This window comes from Gymnogyps californianus, chromosome 1, assembly GCF_018139145.2.
Source record: "Gymnogyps californianus isolate 813 chromosome 1, ASM1813914v2, whole genome shotgun sequence".
NCBI classification, from domain to species: Eukaryota; Metazoa; Chordata; class Aves; order Accipitriformes; family Cathartidae; genus Gymnogyps; species Gymnogyps californianus.
This window is the reverse complement of record NC_059471.1, coordinates 25,681,032-25,697,988: the sequence shown is the minus strand read 5'-3', so window position 1 is coordinate 25,697,988 and position 16,957 is coordinate 25,681,032.

The window sequence follows — 16,957 nt, the reverse complement described above, 5'->3', positions numbered from 1 at the left end:
CTTACACTGTGTAATTTTGTTTTTCTTTCCCTGTGAATTTGTTTCCATAAGAAAAAAAATAACTCAGATCAGACAAGATATCAGAACAGCTATTTATGGAATAGGAAGTTTTATAATCTTCACATTCTAGTTCAGACCTTGTTCACAGTTTGCTGAACTGGTGAAAATTACATTTAAAAAAATGCAAAGTCATCTTAAGGGCTTGCCTATGCCTATATGTCCAAAAGCTCGCTAGTTAAGCAATTAAATCTGTATTTAGGTGACTGTGAGTGAAAATCATCAAAGTCATCTAACCCAACTTCATATGTCTAGAAGCTGAACCTCTAAAACCTGGCTATTCACAATTTCTGTTCATAATCAAGTGAGAGAAACAAGCTTTTGTTGAGGGTGGAATATGTAAGCTTCCTTCACAGAATCACAGAATAGCTGAGTTTGGAAGGGACCTCTGGAAATAAGCTGGTCCAACCCCCATGCTCAAGCAAGACCACCTAGAGCCGGTTGCCCAGGACCCTGTCAGGATGGCTTTTGAATACCTCTAAGGAGGGAGACTCCACAACCTCCCTGGGCAACCTGTGCCAGTGCTCAGTCACTCTCACAGTGAAAAAGTGTTTCCTCATATTCAGAGGAAACCTCCTGTGTTTCGGTTTGTGCCCATTGCCTTGTGTCCTGTCACTGGGCACCACCAAACAGAGCCCAGCTCCATCTTCTTTACATTGTCCCTTCAGGCATTTATATACATGAGTAAGATCCCCCCTGAGCCTTCTACTCTCCAGGTTGAACAGTCCCAGCTCTTTCAGCCTTTCCTCATATGTCAGTTGCTTCAGTCCCTTAATCACCTTTGTGGCCCTTTGCTGGACTCTCTCCAGTATGTCCATATCTCTCTTGTACTGGGGAACCCAGAACTGGACACAGGACTCCAGGTGTGGCCTCACCGATGCTGAGTAGAGGGGAAGGATCACCTCCCTCAACCTGCTGGCAGTACTCCTCCTAATGCAGCCCAGGATACCACTCACCTTTGCGGCAAGGGCACATTGCTGGCTCATGTCCAACTAGGTGTCCACCAGGACCCCCAGGTGCTTTTCTGCAAAGCTGCTTTCCAGCCAGATGGCCCCCAGCATGTACCGGTGCTTAGGGTTGTTCCTCCCCGGGTGCAGGACTTTGCACTTCTCATTGCTGAACGTCATGAGGTTCTTGTCAGCCCATTTCTCCAGCCTGTTGATGTCTCTCTGGATGGCAGCACAACCTTCTGGTGTATCAGCCACTCCTCCCAGCTTGGTGTCATCTGCAGTCTTGCTGAGGGTACACTCTGCCCCATCATCCAGATTGTTAATGACATTGTCAAGGATCCTTAGATGCCTCAGGATGTGTTGTTCTGCTCACTGCAGATTTCTGTCCATTAGTTATGGAGAACATCTGTGGTTACTAGCTCTGACTTAGGCATCTAAATTAGTTAGCTTAGTTAGCTTGGTTGCTAAAGCTAGAACAGATTACTCTGACCTGCAGCAAACAATCTGGATTTTAGAGAGGTAGAGCATTCTGACCTCTCAATGTCTGCAATGTTCAACAACTTTGAATAGTCAGGTTAAGAGATCTATGCCTAATAACATGAAACTGTTTCCTACAGCGCCTGTCACGTACTTCCTAGCACCATTTGGAATTACTCACAATGAAACCTGCATCACCCTTTTTAATGAACTATTCATGATTTATTTGTTCTCGCTGTTCAGTCATGTTCTTTTTATACAGCTTTCCTGTTTCACCAAGTCAGAATCTTTTGGAACAACTTCAGCTATTTCCTGTATTTACACTTTTCTGTATTTTCTGAATGCTGTTACATTTCCACTTCTTCGCTCCTTGCAGAAAAAGTCACATTTCAACAAAATGCTATCATACCATCTTCTTAAGAATTTGGTTTTCACTTCTGAAGTCTCGCAATTTTTTTAAAATCTCTGTGGTGTTAAGATTACAATGAATTATTCTAGATGATGTAATGGCAGTGCCAAATGAAAAGAAAGCTCATCCTTCTTTTTTACATGATGTCTATATTCAGTGTCATTGCTAATGCTGAGTTAAGGTTTCCTGGTCTTATGCCCTTCCAGAGTGTAGCAAAATCAAAACCTTAGATAACCAGAAAAATATGGAGTTAAGATACAGGCAAATGCAAATTTAATTTTTCCTTCCATTCAATGCCAAAAATACCTACAGTACTTGAATTTTGGTTTTTTGCAGGTAATATAGGGAATTGGGGGGATATCATAAGACAAAGGAGGACCTCTAATACTCTGATTTCACTTGTCCGCTGCATGCTTTGCTAACTGTTCTCACTAATACCATTTGGGCCAGAAAACTGCCATCGACCTCTACTGCTACAAGGTTTAAGACTCAGTCAAGGATCAATTCCACCTAACTTTAGAGACTTAACTGAGTTATCTAGGCTAGAAGACGAGTGTCCATACACCCCTCCATAATCCACATGGAGTGAAATGCCTACTGAAGTTCTGGGTCACCCTTTGCAAATACCTCTTTTTGTTGACTACAGAAGCATTTTAGGGTCACAGCACACCACCATGCACTTAGAATTCCAGCTAAAAATCCAAAGATAGGTGAGATGAATTCAAGTCTTACTGCTGAAAGCAGATGGACTGGATCATAGAAGAGCAAGAAGGACAACTGTGTTAGCACTTTTGGGATTGATTTTCCAGGACAAGACAAAGATTCTTTTTTTAAGAAATAAGATTAATTAAAGCTGTTGTACTTATATACATTTGCTATACTATTGTGGACAGTTAAACATTCTGTAAAATACTTTTGTAGGCTCCATCTACACAATCGCTCTATGGTTTCTTATAACAGAATAGAAATAAAAGTAATGGTATAAAATGTATGGAGGGTGGACTTTCTGAGAGAGCATGGAGAGAAATTACAGGTCCTAATTCTCAAAATGTTAACAGTTAAATGTTATGTTGGTTAAACTAACTTTAAATGCATGACAGATGATCTTCTATTCATCTCTTCTACCATCTTCAATATTTTGTCATACAGAAGGGCAAGGTGCAGCTACTTCATATCAAGTAGCAACTTACTCACCCATGACAGATAGTGTATGTTCTCTTCACTGATTGATCTTGGTTAGTCTGTTATTTTATTTTAAGAAGAAATTCAGTGGGTCAGGTAGGATGCTTTGGAGGGAGATTATGCCTTTCTTGAAGAGCAACTGAGCACCCTCAGGAAGTAAAGGTCAGAGACTGCTGAGTGTTGCAAGGAGAAGAGGAAAAGAAGAGAGTCATGGGAAGAAGCTGCACACTCTAAGTTCAGCAACAAAGAATGATGTGAAGAGCAGAACAATAGTTGCACCTCTTGCCTCACAGCACCAGTAACATAGGTTTAGGGGCAACTCCTTGAATCCACGAGTTCCTGTGATAATTAGTTGTCTGCAGTCTTTCTTATTTGCCTTGCCATGCCTATGAATTTCCACCTTTTTGAAACACGTGTGTTTCTTGTGAGAGCTAAAGAGTTAATCTAGTGAGCTGATCTTTTAAGGAAATTTTCCTTTTTACTTTTCTGAGTTATAGTTGAGACAAAGTTGAAGATAAATGCAGGTCTGTAGAATTTATCCACCTGTCATTTGGGAATTATAGTTTACTCTAATACATCAAAAAAGTTAAGCTTGCCCACTCTTTATTTGCACTGTACTACTGCCAAAGAGGATGTAGGTGCCCTGAATGACAGATCAGTTAGGGATAGACTTTGCTTACTTCTTCCTGGTAATCAAGAAAAACTGGTTTCTGTGGGAGCAGAATGCTAAAACTGAAAAAGAACTGGAAAATTAATCTTGCTTCATTTTCTTACCATATACTTTATTGGCATAAATATAACACATGGGATTTTTTTTTCCCCAAAAACTAAATTTACAAAAAACCACCAACATACCCTGTTTGTAGCTTCTTAAGATATCTAGTAGGGTCTATACATCACAAATTCTGTCAAATGTTGTCCTAGTTTCAGCTGGGATAGAGTTGATTTTCTTCTTAGTAGCTGGTACAGTGCTGTGTTTTGGATTTAGTGTGAGAATACTGTTGATAACATGGTGATGTGTTAGTCGTTGCTAAGTAGCGCTTATCTTAAGTCAAGGATTTTTCAGTTTCCCATGCTCTGCCAACAAGCAAGTGTGCAAGAAGCTGGGAGTGAGCATAACCAGGACAGCTGACCCGAACTAGCCAAAGGGATATTCCATACCATAGAACATCATGCTCAGTATATGAACAGGGGGGAGTTGGCCGGGAGGGGCAGGTCGCTGCTCGGGCATCGGTCAGCAGGTGGTGAGCAATTGGACTGTGCATCACTTGTCTTTTCTTGGGGTTTATTTCTTTTTTTTGTTATATTCCTTTTCATTACAATTATTATTATAATATTATTATTATTATTCCTAGTTAGTAAAGTATTTTATTTTACTTCAGTTATTAAACTGTTCTTACCTCAACCCACGAGTTTTACTTTTTTTTTCTCCTCCCCACCCCACTGGGAGGGGGGAGGGGGAAGTGGCTGCATGGTGCTTAGTTGCTGGATGGGGTTAAACCATGACAAATGTGCAAACCTGATGAACTGAAGCATGTAATGTATAGGATTGTATTTGTTGGTGAGTACCCAGCAAGGAATATCCTTGAACAGCCCAGCATTCCCTGAGGACTTCAGAGTGACAGACTGTCTTCATCTACCACCATCCACTGAAGAGCCAGAAGAGCTGAAGAGAATGGATTTAGCTAAAGGAGGCCTCATCTGCATGCCTGATCTTTTTCTTTATTTTTTCTCTTAAAAATAACAAAAACAGTTAAGTTCTTTTTTTTTAAGCTGAGGTGAATACAATAATGTTATCTTAAACAAATGTAGGCTGGCAAATTATGTCCATTGTGTCCTGGTTAGGGGTCACCTCCATATGGCAAGGTGGCCCTCAAGAGAGCTCAGAAGTTTTCTTTATCTGACAAAAGAAGGACTGTCCAAGGTTTCCTCTCCATGCCAAGAATTCTGAGACCATGTGTATTGTGGGTCCTTCCCATAAAAAGCAGGATGACAGCAGGGGCTCTTTGTTTAGGAGTATGACAACAGAGGTGTCAGCACAACAAACATGCGTTGTAAAAACAAAACTCAAATAAATAAATAAAGCCTGCAATATTCATTCTTCTGTGAGATTTCATTTGTGATGAAAACAGTGTCGATATAACACACAGATATTTTAGCTATTGCTGAGCAGTGCTTATACAGCGTCAAGACCTTTTCTGCTCCTCACGCTGCCCTGCCAGTGAGTAGGCTGGGGGTGTAGAAGTTGAGAGGGGACACAGCCAGGACAGCTGACCCCAACTGACCAAAGGGATATTCCATACCATATGACGTCATGCTCAGCAATAAAAGCTGGGGGAAGAAGGAGGAAAGTGGGGACATTTGAAGTTATGATGTTTGTCTTCCCAAGTAACTGGTATGCGTGATGGAGCCCTGCTTTCCTGGAAATGGCTAAATACCTGCCTGCCGACAGGAAGCAGTGAATTAATTCCTTATTTTGCTTTGCTTGCACGTGCAGCTTTTGGTTTACCTATTAAACTGTCTTTATCTCAACCCACGAGTTTTCTCACTTTAACCCTTCCAATTTTCTCCCCCGTCCCACTGTGGGGGAGTGAGTGAGCAGCTGTGTGGTGCTTAGCTGCTGGCTAGGGTTAAACCATGACAAATGCTTAAGAAACTAAGAGGTTTTCAGTTATAGCAGAACTCCCAAACCATACCAACCTTCTTGCCTTAACATATCATATTGCAAAATTTGTATCCATAGAAGTCAGTGCAAGGCAATGCTTGGATCTGGGTACTACAAGAGTTTGAAGAATTTAAATCTGTATTTCAGTTTCACCTATTTAAATTCAACTCCATTCATATCCTTGATCTCCGTCCACTGTTATTTTATAATTGATATAAAATATGTTAAATGTAATTGATTAGGTTCAATGAATTATAAAATAGGGATAAATAGCACTGTTGCTTCATTTTGTATTTCTTTGGTATTGTATTGGATAAACTCAGTATTGTTTTGATTTGGTACAGTGCAGACTAAATGTGTTTGTGTTTTAAATGTTGCCAGAGACACCAATTAGAGATATATCCTGTCATAATAGGCACTGTGCAAATATGACTTCCTAGAATAAATGTTTTTATTTGCTAGAAAAAATTCTAGTACCCTTTATAGCTTCACAGTCTTGAACATAAATGGAGAAGAGCTTAGGCACATTGGGAGTTTTGTGTGACATCAGAACTGAATTTGGCTCTCAAGATCCGGGAATGTAAAATGAAGCTTGGAACTATCTATGTTTCATTTGAAGTATAAAACACCTTTTAAAATGTAAAACACCTTTTTAACTGTAAAAGAATGCTGATCTAATTTTTTTGTAGATGAGCAGGTACAAAGAGCATCTTTTTTTCTTCTCTACCCACTCCCTTTAGATTTTCTTGCATGTAAAACTGGTATTTGACTTGTTTACTGACTATTGAGCCAATACAGGCAAGTAATTTGCAATTTTTATCATGTTACCTTTAATTCCTAAACACCCTGTGCATGTTGATATCACCATCCATTTATATGACTGTTCATTCTGTGTGTGAAATTTTAGAGTACTGAATGTAATATCCCTGCCTCAATTTGGTCCTTCCAGTTTACTATGTATGGTATTATTTTTGTTTATATCCCTCGTGAATTCTCTTACATTCTCTTGCATTATATGTAGAAACAGCCTGTGAAATTTCTACTTGTGAGAATTCATCCATGGTCTCAGAGACTGAAGTCAGGGACCGGCCTGTGTACAAGTTTGTTTAGAATAGCATAGCATAGGATAGCATAGCATAGCATAGCATAGCATAGCATAAAATAGAATAGTTCAGTCGGAAGGGACCTACAACGATCATCCAGTCCAACTGCCTGACCACTTCAGGGCTGACCAAAAGTTAAAGCATGTTATTAAGGGCATTGTCCAAATGCCTCTGAAACACTGACAGGCATGGGGAATCAACCCCCTCTCTAGGAAGCCTGTTCCAGTGTCTAAGCACCCTCTTGCTAAAGAAGTGCTTCCTAATGTCAGGTCTGAACCTCCCCTGACGCAGCTTTGAACCGTTCCCATGCATCCTGTCACTGGATACCAGGGAGAAGAGATCAGCACCTCCCTCTCCACTTCCCCTCCTCAGGAAGCTGTAGAGAGCAATGAGGTCGCCCCTCAGCCTCTTCTTCTCCAAACCAGACAAACCCAGAGTCCATTGCCGCTCGTCACAGGACATGTCTTCCAGCCCTTTCACCAGCTTTGTTGCCCTCCTCTGGACACAGTCAAGTACCTGAACATCCTTCTTAAATTGTGGTGCCCAGAACTGCACACAATATCAAGGTGAGACTGCACCAACGCTGAATACAGCGGGATAATCACCTCTGTTGACTGGCTGGTTATGCTGTGTTTGATGCACCCCAGGATGCGGTTTGCCCTCGTGGCTGCCAGGGCACACTGCTGACTCACATTGAGCCTGCTGTTGACCAGCGCCCCCAGATCCCTTTCTGCAGGGCTGCTCTCCAGCCACTCCGCTCCTAGTTTATACTTGTGCCCAGCGTTCCTCCATCCCAGGTGCAGAATCCAGGATTTGAACTTGTTAAATTCCATGCCATTGATGATTGCCCAGTGCTCCAATCTATCTAGATCCCTCTGCAAGGCCTCTTGTCGCTTGAGAGACTCAGCAGCAACTCCCAGTTTAGTATCATTGGCAAACTTGCTGATGGTGCATTCAACTCCTGCATCCAGATCATTGATAAAAATATTGAACAGAACTGGCCCTAGAACTGAGCCCTGAGGAACATCGCTGGTGACCGGTCGCCAGCCAGATGCAGCTCCATTCACTACAACCCTTTGAGCCCTGCTCTTCAGCCAGTTCTTCACTCAGTGCACCGTGAACCCACTCATCCCACAGCTGGACAACTTGTCCAGAAGGATACTGTGAGGGACAGTATCAAAAGCCTTACTAAAATCCAGAAAAACTATATCCACCGCATTCCCTTCATCCACTAGATGGGTGACCTTACAATAGAAGGATATCAAATTAGTTAAACAGGACTTTCCCTTTGTGAACCCACGCTGACTGTGCCTGATGATTGCGTTGTTCTTTAAATGTCTTTCAGTAGCACCCAGTATGATCTTCTCCATAATTTTTCCAGGAACTGAGGTTAGGCTAACAGGTCTGTAGTTCCCTGGGTCTTCCCTCATGCCCTTCTTGTAAATTGGAATAAAGTTGGCTAGCTTCCAGTCAGAAGGGATGTGGAATTTCAGGAAACATTAAGAATTTCTTTACATTTATCTGCTAGGCGCCCCAAATATGAACTTGGAGGATCACCCTTAAAGGTAAAGTAAACTTCTCTAGAATACCCATTTCAGTGTTGTCATGCTTGATGCGAATGTCAGTGGAGATAATAAATGGTGTGGACTACATCAGAAATCGACTGCAGTTCACTAAGAAATTAACCAAAACTACAGAACCACAGAACCATTTTCAGATATACAGCAGCCATTGTTTCCAAACTTTAGATAACTACCCATTTTTTCTTTTAGAAGACAACAAGTGTTGAGCTAACAAACACTAGTTACCAGAAAAAAACCCTTTTATTCATTTTTAACTCCAGAATAATATCTGTGGTGTGCTCTCATTTCTTTATGAACAATGTCAGTAAATTAGTTAGACAATTCACTTTAGAATATTTTAGGTTAAATGCTATATGTAGCTTCTCTAGAAATCCTTAGATAACGCTTGTGCTCCTTGAATAGCTAGTCACAGCAGTCTAAGCAGAAGAAAATCTGGCCTTGGTCAATACTTTCTGTACAAAGCAATATGCTGATGAATATAGCCATTATACATTTCAGTGTGTTCTTACCTCTATTTTATAAACAGCTGTATTTAGAGAAGCTTCATTACTTCCTAATTATACCTACTTCCCTCCCTTTTCCCCCTCATTAAAAACTGGGTACTCAGCACCTCAGCAATTATATCATCATCATTAATTTTCTTCCTCTTCATTTATTAATTAGACTCTTTTGCTCTAGTTCCTTTTTTCTCTGCATATAACAGTCATACCTTTTATTTCTTTTGACTAATAATATTTTTATTAATAATTCTTTGTTTAGCATTAATATCACGGTCAGAAATGATAAGGCTTGATTCTGCTTGATTTTGTACAAACAGAAATCAGGAGTCAAGTTAAAAGACTGAAGTAGAACAATTTTAATCCAAACTTTCAGCAAAGCAAGTCTGCTTTAGTCCTGGATACCCCTACTACCTTGTCCTGCATGACTTCTTTGGTTTTCAAGAGACATTCAGGAAACAAAGTGATCCTAGAATACTGGTCATGAAAGACCCAATATTCAGCTGATTCTGACAGATTTACTAAACGTTGTGTCATGGCTATGAGGGAGGCAAGGACTTCTGTGCCTTTGTTACAATGACCAGCAAGATACCTGTCAGCAGATTTGCTCTGGGTCACATATAGCCCTGGTGACAGGGTGCCCAAAGCACCCTAGGTATATTTTGTAGATCCAAATGAAGTAAGTCTGTGTATGTGTGTCTGAAATGATCTTACATGCACAAACACAAAGAATACACCCAAAGCTATATTGTTTTGATGCTAGTTGTTGTACAGAAGTAATAAAATTACTGTCATATAATATTGGTATACTGTACTATGTATAGTATAGTAATCTTCAGAGGCCTCAGTCAAGATGAGGATCTCAGAGTAGCAGATACTCTACAAAATACAAATCATCGTACAGTTCCTTTTCCTTAGAAATCATATGCATTCAGATAAACATAAAGCCCCAAATATTTTTCACATAACACTTTTATATAACATTTTGTATAAAAATCTACTCCATGTGTCCCTTGATCATTTTCTTCCTTTTACTTTTGAAGTCTTTCCAGCAAATTTTTTCCAGACCTTCTCACTGCTCTCCTGTTGCATTCTGCTAAATAGCTTTCCTTCTGATCACAAGGTTATTTCCTACTCTAGTTCTCTTTCTGCTCACATACTTTCAGTGTATTTCTTCGTTCTTCCTCAGTCTCTCCTGATGTTGTCTAACAGTTTCCACAGACCTTATCACTGTTTCATCAATTCCTTTTTCCAACAAATACTGCTTTGCATATCTCTCCATATCTCTGAAATATTCTCTTAACTCCTCCCTCTCATTACAGCATGGAATTATGTAGGGCTCCTCCAAACTGTTCCTGCTCATTGTAATAAAGTGATTCTCCATAGTGCTATGCTGCTCCCTTCAAAGATCCTTTCTTCTGTGGCTACCATCCCAGCAGATCATGTATTTGCTCTGCTCCCATTCACTGTCATTACACTGGACCCTCTTAGTAATGTAATGTTTCCTCATCAATCCGTGGTTTTCTCATGTCTTCCAAGTGCCTTCTAAATAAGAAATGGGTCTGTGCTTTAAAGTTCATGCAAAGTTCAATTTTGGTATTATCAATAGCAAGCCTGCTTTTCTGTCCAAAATCTCCACTAAGCAGTCTTTTTTCCTTTCAGTCTTTTCTTATCCTTTCCTGTTTGGACACTCAAAGTTTTCATCACATCAGCTCTTAATACTTCTCCTTGCCACTGCATTCAGGACTGAAGCTATGTGTTTTACTTGGGGTCCTCCTTCTGATGACATATAGCTCCTTTTATTGAACCCATAGCTGTTTCTTGCATCTACAGCTAATCTTGAAAGCCTTCTAGGTAAAAGGAGAAAGACTGCAACAGGCAACAGCATTTTCTGGACTTAGATTTATTTTCTAATCTGCCAAATCACATGCATTTCACGTCCCTAGCAGCCCCGCTGGAATGCTAGACATTCATCAGGGCTGCTGACATTACTCAATAGTTCTTCCTTTTCTTTAGCATCCTCTTTTCATCCAGTCATGTTTTTTCTGCTTTGTCTTTCACTGATCTTACAGTCAGCAGCTATGGGGAAGTGCCACAGAGCTGAAGAGCAGTGACAGAGAAAGAGAGAGAAAGCTACTGTCTCGAATACCAAGGCTCTGCCTTTCACTCCTACCATATAGGCAACCCAGCTCTTAAAAACAAATATGCTACCCGTTATGATATACTCACGTATATTCATGTCACCACCCTGCAGCAGCTGCAGATGTCCTATTGCAATTCTTGCCATTCTGTTACTGCTCAAGCTTGCCTGACGCACTGAGTCCTTCCATAAATCAGTCACTATTCTTCTGTCCTATACCACTGTCTACTGCAACTAACCTAGCTTCCCTCACACTTCCTTCCCCAATTACTCTTTCAGTCTCCTGCATGATCCAGGCTCATTCTTCTACATTCCTCCTCTTTTCCTCAAAGATGAGTTGAAAGTGTGAAGGTCATAGTAGCATTTATTTTTCTGGAATGTGAGATTTGGTGGGCTTAAATCTCCACTCTTATCATTTGCCCTGGCTGTGAGAGCAGGGAATTAATGATCTTCATTTTTGAGGAAGAGCAGAGATGGAAATGCAAAGCTGAGCAATTCTACACATCCTCCCTTTTTACTCATATTTTCTAATTTTCCTTCCTTCCCCTGCTGCCTCCCATATTTCACCCCACAGACTCTGGTAATGTCTACTGTGAAAAGACTTACTACAAAGACATTACTGCCTCTCTGCCTCTATTACTTATGTGGAAGATGAGTCACTGTACAAACATGGTAAGATTAGCATCCTGTCCTCTCGTGGCCTACACTGTGAAAGTCAATATGGTGGCCATTATCCAGATTGTGTGAGTTGTGCCAGGAAAAAAACAATCAGTCTCCTGCCAGCACGCTATGTGTTGCAGGTTTATTACACTGATCCTTTCTCCTGAATGTCATAAATATGACACGTTGCTTTAATAGTTTTTGTAAAGAAAGTGCAAGATGAATAACATGATGCTATTGTTCTGTACTACAGCTGTATTCTTAAGTTTGTTTTATTTAAACAAACATAAATAAATAATAATTAAACAGGAAATATTCATTCTTAGTTCAAATTCAAGTGGACAACACTAGGAAACTGAACACTGCATGTTTGTACACACATTCCTGTTATTTACCAAAGTGGATCTTCATTGACACTACTTCTCATGTCAGCAAATCTGAAAAAATAACCGTTGCCTGGGAATAAGCAGCTCTTAGATGGTCTCTCTTTTTAGAGTTAGAAGGACACCTTACTGTTTATCATAGTAATATGTTTTTCTGATATATTGATGATACATGTTGCTGTTAAAATCTGTCAGGCTGAATTTCTGGAGGCTTTGCTTAATGAAATACTGGAAAACTTTTCTCTGTTAGCTTTTTACTTTCTGTAACAATGTAAAAAGCTGCTCATATAGTTGGAGAAAAGAAGATGGTATTCTAAGGAATGGCGTAGACTTTTATATAGTCATTCTTTTCTGGAAAACTAAGTAATTTTTTCCTTTTTTTTTTTCATGAATGTATAGATGTTTGATACTCCCTCATTTCCAAGTAAATTCATAAAGCTACACATTTTTTTTCTTTTTATTTAGAGAAAAGAAAGAACAATTGCATCTAATTTCAAAATCCAATAACTCTAGATTCTTGTTTCTTGTATTTGTGGGACAGAAGTTTCTTATATTTGTGGAACTACATTTATTTTTAGTGCAAAGAATTCTTATTGGGTAAGACTGAAACTATTTGCAAGAGGTAATGTCATTAGAAGCTGAAGTGTCTCAGCAACTTATGGAACTGGATATTTAAGACTTTGTCTGAACAGAACCCTTTCATATCTAATAATTTATCTCCCAGAAGAGCTGTTTACATGTACACAAATAATTTTGACTTCCTTTTGATAAGCTGAACAGCTTCAGTCTACAACTAAAAGGTATTTTCCTAGCTCTGAATAATCTGAGTCATATTTCTTGTTCCTACTGTAATTTTTCTACAGCTTTTAGGGGTGTAAATGCAAGAACTACATGCAATATTCTAGTCCGGTAATGTCATATAATGAGGGAAAAGATCATCTCTCAACTCTTCTCAAATACTCCCCTGCATTTACATTGAAGAGTGATGTTAGGATATCATTCTGAGCTGCTTGTCTACTGTGACTCTTTCTTTTCTGAGTTATTGCTTTCCAGTATATAGTCCTCATCCCACAGCTTTGTCAAACATGTTTTCCTTATATGGATATTCTTTATTAAGTGGTGTTAGTATGGCTTTCCACCACTGTTTACCAGCCTTAATAGTAAATTGTAATTTGAAAATTATATCTCCAATACTATATGATTTATTCCCATTCATTTCTGAAAGCACAGAAATGGTGCCTTACATTTAGTGATAACTGAACAGGCTGAAGCCTGTTCTGAGTTCAGTGGAACCTCAGTTTCTCAGTTTAAGGAGTTAAGCAGCAATGTTGGCTTAACAAATTTTTACATCCTGCATGCCTAACTATTTGTTCCCATCCCCATGCAGGAGCATGCTGCTCTTTTCATTGTGTCAACTGTATCAGTGAATTAATATGGGGTTAAGATTACTCCACCCATTTTTTAAACTCAGAACCATGAGTAAAGTAGAGAGCAAGAACTTCTTAACCTTTGACCTTCCTGCCAAACCCACTGTATTGTGGATTTGTGGCTGCAGCCAATTCCTACCTCATTTAACATATGAATTATTGGTATTTCATACTTTTTTAGAAAAACCACTAAGATGTTATGCATATTTAAATAGCTTTCCAGCAGATGTGGTACCATCACATAAACTGTATCTGTGGATAAGAAATGGCAACCCTTTTAGTTTCACAGAAGTGCCAGAGAAATCCTTTATGCCTAAAAGGCTTGTTCTAGGTTGCGAGACGTATTAACGAATTAGCTTGTGTAAATTTGGACTGCCAATGCGTTATCAACTATGTGAATATGTAAAGGATTTTTACCTTAAGTATAATACCTTTCATGAGTGCTAGAAAATATTTCCTTTCTTCACTATAAAGCATAGGAAAATACCTATTTTGAAGGGTTAATAGGGAAAAGGGAAGGCTAAATAACAAAATTATGCATTACTATGGTATTTCACGTTCCCTATAATGTGTTAATGGTTTCCTAGTAACAAAGATAAAGTATTACTAGGTATTTTAAATGGGATAGAATACTGTCTACTGTAATTAGCAACTATTCAGCTTCTGAGAAAATTGAGACCATGAATGCCTACTTCATTTGTCTGCACTTGATTACTGAAGTATATCCCATAATTTAGAGTTGTCTTTTATTATATTTGCATCTCAAATCTTAAATAAGATATATTCAAATGATCTGAAAAGCAAAGCTGCTACAGATAGCCTCAGTAAATGGAATGGAAGTAGCCTCTCTTCCTTAAACTATCATAAAATTTTTGGTCTAAGGTATTTTAAGATATAATATATATAAGGTATAATATATATAAGGTATGATATCAGGTTTAAAGTATTTTAACCTAGTTAAAATGTCTTGAAATATGACATGTAAGTGAATTCTTAAAAGTTTTCTTTCATTTGAAAGCAAGCTAGGAGGTTTCAAGAAACAATCTCATTCTGGGCTTTTATACGTCAATTTAATCTATGACTTTGGTAAAGCTACACTTTATTGAAAGTAAAAATTCTAGACTGTTTCCTCTGGTAGAATGACGTGAATATGAACATTTTATGCTTTACAGCATTATAGTACTTCAGTTTGAGAAAGAAAGATTTCTAGATGTGAAACAAGGGCACGAGGATAATTTTGCCTTTGGAGTTTTAAGAGTAATGTCCTCTCTTCCCACTGATGAAAGGTCTTACAGACCATGATAGCATTCTCTGAACATAGTTTACTACAAAATGCATCTGCATTTTCATCAATTTTGCCTTTGTGTCCATAGCAAACAGAGCACAATGATTTCTTCGTACTGTGGATTCTCCCTAATATGCCCTGCTATTGTAACAGGCTCATAGTTATACTGTTGCAGACCATTAATTTATCCTTATCATTAACACTCTAGTGTCCATATTGTGCACAGCTTTGACACAGTGACTACAATAAAGGAAAATCCCAAAATTCAAGACAATATTGTATTGTTCTTTACTCCTTTGGGTATGCTTCTAATTTATGTTTTCTACTACTGTTTACACAGATTCTGTGGCATATTCATTTATATTACGAATATATCTGTAAGGAAGAGGTAGTAACTTATTATTTGGAAGTCCCATAAATTCTCAAAACTGGCACTGTATCAAAGGCTAGTCAGTTTGAAAATACATTTTTATTCATGATAAAATAGAGGATCAGGGTAAATGATACAGACACACTAACATATGACTGATGAGGATATCTGAGACACAAAAGGCATTGTCAGCTGATGCTTTGCTTTCATGCTTTGTCTAGACTCAAAGTCCCATGCAGTAGACTCAAACAGACTAATACTGACTGAATCTGAATGATAAAACCCCATGACATTATAATTACATTTTTGTGATATCCATGAGAGGCATTTGCCAATGAAGTGCCATATAAGGAAATCTTCGAATCAGGTTTAAGCCAACTGTTTCATATTTTGCTATGTGACCGTGTAAAGAATGACAGACTGTATTACCATGATAAACTTTGTGAAAATAGAGAAAAAAAAGAAGCAAACTATACTTTTTAATGTACCAAGTTTTCAGTGAAATGTGAGACTGAAGGGAAAGAAATTATCTGTGGAGGAGTTCAATTCAGTTAATGAAACCAAGTGGCTTTTGCCCTGTGCTTATTTGCTATCTTATCGTTCAGAAAGGTAGAATTTTCGCATCAAATAATTTGATTACTCTACTGCAGAGGTGTTTTGGTTTTTTTTTTTCTTAATAAATGCAATGCTTTTGTTTATATATGCAGCACAGTCTGCTGTTTATACTCATGTGGACTTACTTTTCTGCCTAAAAGGTTCTCTCTTAATTTTTCTGTAGTATTGCAAAACACTATCCTCCTGTGGTGGACTGTTTTGGCATAGTAGGATGTATGCCATTTTCTTGTGTGAACACCATTTTCATTGCAAGATTGCAGTGACTGAATGCTTGCATTTTGTGTTCCATCTTGCTTTGAATCTCCAAATCAGCATGTGTACAACAGTAGGCTAAGAGTGTTCTCAAGCATCAAATGATATCAAAAGGTCATGTGATCATTAATTTAAAGGATTCAAATTACTCAAATGCTCACACCTTTTGAGAAGATGTGCCTTAAGTCATGGAAGGAAGTCCCCTGAGGGAGGGAGGCTGGAACCCCTCTGAAGGAGCATCTCAAATCATTAGATTGAGTAGCAGATGAATACTGCAGTATCATTGCAGTTGGATCCACAGAACGTCAGATCAGAGACCGCCGCAGAATGCACCGTAACTACCACATGGCTTCCCTTCTCCAACTACACAATATGCACCTGAGTCATACCATGCTGTCAGACTAGTACGCAGCAGAAGACCCACCTGAGCCTGAGAGCTTCAGAAATTCCCTTAAGTCCTTCGGTTCAGATGTTGGTTCTGGTGATTTTAGAGAAGTGAGAAAGCAATCCCACTTTCTACACAACATCTGTGAATTTCTATAAGAAGATTGTTGCGTAACAATTTAGAAAGTGTAGGACAAGGCTGGATTGGAAAACTTGGCAAGGCACTGCTGGGTTCACCTTCTCCTTTGTATACCACAAGGGAGAGAATAATATGATTCTTACAGAGCAGGTAACAGAATAAACACAAAAAGGTGGACATTCATTTCACTGAATTTAGCCTTCTAAAAGTTAGCTATCCCCTTGAAGATAATAAAGTACACCTCATACATTTATTGGCAAGAGAAGTGAAAAAGAGAGGACAATCGAGCCCATCCTAAGAAGAATGTCAAAGACAGGTAGGAGTTACATCCCAGGGGTGTCTGCCTCTTTCCAGTAAGACAGAGGGAGCCAAGATGACT